Source organism: Notamacropus eugenii, chromosome 5 (assembly GCF_028372415.1).
Source record: "Notamacropus eugenii isolate mMacEug1 chromosome 5, mMacEug1.pri_v2, whole genome shotgun sequence".
NCBI classification, from domain to species: domain Eukaryota; kingdom Metazoa; phylum Chordata; class Mammalia; order Diprotodontia; family Macropodidae; genus Notamacropus; species Notamacropus eugenii.
The window spans coordinates 5597095-5602655 of NC_092876.1; positions in this window are offsets into that span (position 1 = coordinate 5597095).

Here is a 5561-nt window from a genome sequence, read left to right on the forward strand (position 1 = left end):
TTGGCTTTATGATAACTTAGACAAGTGTTCCTGTAATCAGAGCTTCAAACAATAGTAAATTGCAGTCCCAGTCTTATATAGCAAATCAATATTGGCTGGTATCCCTCAGATAAAATACTTCCTCACTCTTTAAACCATCTGAAACTGACACAAAAGTATCCAGAACAACTATCTAGGACCAAGAGGGGTTTGGATAACCCATATTTATTCCCAAATCTTATCTACCTTTCATAGTTTCAATCAGAACTTAATTTATCTTTCCAAATCTCTCAATCCTATTCTTCCACTTGCTTTTACATTTTAACCATAAGACAAGATAGCTCACAAGTTATTACTTTTTGCTAGCATAACTGTACTGGAATCTCATTCCAGCTTAAACAAAACAAAGAGGTTAATGACTAAATTTATAGTTTGATGGAATTATGTCTTTGTTTCACAAGTTGTTATTCTTCCCTAATTATACTCACTCTGGAAGAATGAGATACTTCAGGAATTAAATCTTTTGCATATAATAAATTCAAACGCAAACTTTAACTCTAACTTAGGCCATAGAATGACTACATGTTCAGATCAAAATAGCTTAATTTAACAGTATATTATTTTGAAGCTTTAGTAGGCCTTCTAAGAATCACACATGATTTTTCAAAACATTTCTTCTAAAAGTATTTCCCTTCTTTAAAAACAGTTTAAAATTTACTCTAATGTTCACTAAACTCTTATGAAGAAAACTAGTTGGAAACTTTTACAATGCTTGATATCTCTTTTTTTTTTTTAAGCAAAAATAAACCTTTAAAACTGAAATTCATTAAAGCTGAGTTGTTACAAAAATGTTCTTAAGTAATATGAATTTCCAAAGTATTATAACAAACTGAATTCTTAATTATTACAGTATTCTTAGATATGAGACCGACTCACAGAAAAACGCTGTTGCTTTTAAAATCCTTTTAAACAATGAGAACATCTTAAGATGAGTCTTAAGTAGTTTACATAAACTTCTGGATATATTCTAATTTCAGATAAAAATAATATTAGATTTCCCAGTAAGATTACACAAAAGGCTCACATGTTTTGCTGGTCACTTGTTATTGACCACAGAAATTGCTATAGAAGGAAAAAGCAGGGACATATGACATACAAAATATGACAGGATAAAACATCCTTTACTCTGTTTGAATTCAGATAAGAGTGAAATTCTCCAATCATGCAGTATCTGTTTCATAGCCAGGCTCAGGAATAGTCAGGTGAAAAACATTCCTTTTTAAAGGAACACAATAGGGAAAATGAGCCAGGGGGATGCCATCCTAGAGTGAGTCTAGAACTGTCCCCTTGGTGTTTCCTTTCCAGATACAAACTTTACCTGTTAACAGTACAGGATCACATTCCCTCTGAGTAGCTTGTGGCATTTGTCTCAGACACTGATTTAATGCAGACAACTATACCCAAATTCAAACTCAAAACCAAAAATAGTTACGGTCCCAAATGCCTTTTACCTTAAACAGCAAGTCTCACTAATCACAACTTAGAATCAGATAACAGTTATTTCCACTCTCTTGGAGTTACAATAAACAATAAAGATTTACCAGAACACACACACACGTAAGGGATTCCATTTAATATCTTTGCTTCTCAGATTTAAAACTTTACTGATGTAAAAGCCAATTATTAAAAATTCTCTCTATCTATTACAACTTCTGAGCAAGTAATATTCATTGTTTAGAATTTGCATTTACCAACCAAATTCCTTTACTAAAACTGATGATCTTACCCACAGGAATGGGAGGACTGTTCTGAATGAATAGAAGGAATTTAAATAAAGCTTTCACTCCATTCCCTCCTTTCCATACATAGGAATCATTTAACAATTTTAGGTTTCAGCATTAAAACAATAATCCCAAATAGCTTAGTTAACAATCCTACAACTTCATAGAAGATAGCCAAATTCTTTAGCTTTAACTTTTTTTTTTTTAACAGACAAGGGTGAAAATACCTGGTTTTCTAAATGACAGTTACAAAACATTATAAGAGAAAGTTAGCAGGAGTGATAAAGTAACATAACTGATGTTACACAATTTTCCCAACATCTTTTAATTTCAACAAAATTCATATTAAAAATTGTTCTAACACTATTTCTAGATTACAGTGGTCACTCAATTTTCACAATCTAAGAGAAATTCAGAAATACAATCCTAGAAATACAGTTTTAACACAACAATAACTACAGATGGTATAATTTGCATTTCCAGAAATTATTGATCTTATTACTTTTAGCAATTAAAACCACTTTGAAGATAACAATTACCTTGGAGAGATAATAATGTAACATATACCAGTCATTATGTTAAGCATTTTACAATCATTTTATCATTTTGATCCCATAACAACAAGCACAATTATTTTTACAAATCAGAAAAATGGGTCAAACAGAGATAAAATACTTTTTGCAACTGAACAGAGAAGTGAAGCTTACCAAGAGCAGATAAACTGATGTCCCAGTGGTGACTTTTGCAGGCAGAGTTTAGAGAATGCTCACTACAGGCTTGATTCTTCCATGTTTCCCCCAACCTCCCACAGCAGCAGAATTTACTGAGCCCCTAAGGCGATATGCAGGTGTTGGGACAGGCTGGGCGGAATGTCTAGGACCTAGGTGGCATTTCCAAGTTTTACCTAGAAAGGTGGGCTACCCACAATCTTAGGAGTAATTTCAAATGATCAGTTCCCAAACTATTTCTGATTAATTTCACAACATACAAATCTGCTAAAATGATTTTACCTAAGATTATCTACCTTTCCATTGTACTTCCAGGTTGGCCAGACCAGAATGACAAGGAAAAGTGTTAAAATTTTGTCTATTTCCCTAGCTGCAGCCCCTAAAGTCTGGCTGCTTGCATTTAAATCTTACAAGATAACACACTCATTCACAGCACGCATGATACAGACAGGGACATACACCAACAGACAAACTGACAACAGGACAAATACAAACGTAGCTCACAAAAAAAACAACCCGGAGAGAAGGCAATTAGAAGCTTGCTAGAAATCCCTATCATGTGTTGACCTGAAAACTTACCAAGAAAAGGCAACAGGCTAATGCATACATTTTATGATTTAATTAATTAATTGATCAATTCCCTATTAAAGAAAACGGTAACATAATGCATTATGGAGCCAGAAATGTTCTGGCTACCCAGTGCAGAAATCTTCTGGCTTATATACATTTAGCCGTGAGAAAGGAACTCTCCTAGTTGAACAAATCATAAATTTAGTAAGACAAGACAATTAACAAAGCAATGTCAGTCAAGTCTTGAGATTCCAAGCTGGGTAAACATATGTCCCAGGTGGTAAGGAAATCCCACCACTAGTAAGTGGCAGGCTTCCTGCCCCAAACAGGTAACTGATGCAGGAAAGGGCAAACAATGTTCAATAGAAACCCAGGATGCCTATTTTTTCTTTACCATTAATATGCCATAACATAGTATGTGTCTATAGATAATAAGATACAAAGGAAAGTCCCATTATTCAAGATATGTCATAGGTTAAAGGTCTCCCAAGGAGTGCAGAGTCAGCTTTGTCTGGCTTTTGCTGACATAGGAAGAGGCATTCTCTGAGTTTGCTTCAGAGAGAACAAAGAGATTATTCCAAAATTTTATATTAAACATTATCACATGAATTGGCTATTATCATTCTGAGGAAAGGGGGTTGCAAGAATCCAAGGTCTGATAATAAAGGGGAATCCTGCCGCCTTTGCTCAGAGCACCCCTGCGGTCTTTGGAGGGGTGGGGAGCCTTGGTGTCCCAAAGTTTCTGACTGTCTTAAAGGAACAGGCCCCATGGGAATAGGTTCAGGCCTCTAGTTCTTAGGTGGATTGTAACTGTCCTCTCCAGGACCAGAGCCCTTACGGGAAAGCGGGGAGGGGGAATGGGGAGGAGGGAGGCAACAGAGGCTTGAACAGAGGCTGCCTTCCTCAGGTCTAAGGTAGGGGAAGGCGAGGGGGAAAGATTGCATCTAGGTGCCGTCGGTTTCCCCAGATCAGAGGCCTTCTAGGGGAAGGGGAGGAAGGAAAGGGGTGAGGAATAGGACGGAGGGAGTGAAGGGAAGGACAGACTGGAGCCCTTGAGGAAGAAAGGATTTTTGCCAGGATACGGCTAGGTGCTGAAGCAGCTCCCAGCCTTACAGGGAAGATGCTTCCTGTCTTTTGTTCTCTCTCAGCCAAGTCAACAAGCCCAAGATGAAACATTCTCGCTACTGGCTAGTTGTTTTGTTGGCCTTTAAACTTAATTTGGTTGTAAGATAAAGTGACTTTGACCGGTCCAAAAGAGCCCTGTGGTGGCCAACGTAATTTAGGGCTATCTTTAGTTGATTGACACTAGTGCTAGCAACACCTGTACTAAGTTTCCTGAGATCGATCGCCAGAGGAGACCTAAGTAATACAGAGCGATTTAACGCGACTTGGTCTCCGGTCCCCAGAGTTTCCTTTAATAGGGAATTTAAAGTGAGAGTTCTTTGGAAGCTGGGAATGGAAGGACTTACCCCGACCCCGTCAAGGTCCAGGACTCTAGGAAAAATAGTTCCTATTGGCGCCGGAGTCCTGGCGTTGGCGAGATGAGGAAATGTCCATTCGGTTCCACAGTTCCAATCCACGTTTGGGCGCCATAACTGTTGACCTGAAAACTTTGTTAAGAAAAGGCAACATGGCTAAATGCATACATTTTATGATTTAATTAATTAATTGATCAGTTCCCCATAAAAAAAACAGTTACATAATGCATTATGGAGCCAGAAATGTTCTGGCTACCCAGTGCAGAAATCTTCTGGCTTATATACATTTTGCCGTGAGAAAGGAACTCTCCTAGTTGAACAAATCATAAATTTAGTAAGACGAGACAATTAACAAAGCAATGTCAATCAAATGTTGGGATTCCAAGCTGGGTAAACATATGTCTCGGTGACAAGGAAGGAAATCCCACCACTAGTGAGTGGCAGGCTTCCTGCCCTAAACAGATAACTGACACAGGAAGGGGCAAACAATGTTCAATAGAAATTATGACCTAAGATGTCTATATTTTCTTTACCATTATTCAAGATATGTCATAACATAGTATGTGTCTATAGATAATAAGATACAAAGGAAAGACCCATTATTCAAGATATGTCATAGGTTAAAGGTCTCCAAGGAATGCAGAGTCAGCTTTGGCTGGCTTTTGCTGACATAGGAAGAAACTCTCTGAGTTTGCTTCAGAGAGAACAAAGAGATTATTCCAAAATTTTATATTAAACATTATCAGAGGCAAGATGGGACTTAAATACAGGAAAGACTATAGGAGGGATGGGGGGGTGGTCTGGTAGTTCAGGGTGATGGGAGGAGGGGTTTAGGAAGGGTCTTGAGGAGAAGTCCAAGGAGGGAATGGAAGGAGGGTCAAAGGCTGGAAACAGCTGGAGGCTATCCAGAGATATCAGACAATGGAGGGTTTGGGTGGGAACCAGGTGGGGCAATCAAGAGATCACAGACAATGCTCACAGATTTGAGTATGAAAAGCCAGGTTAAGTGAAGAGATTCCAGGGGA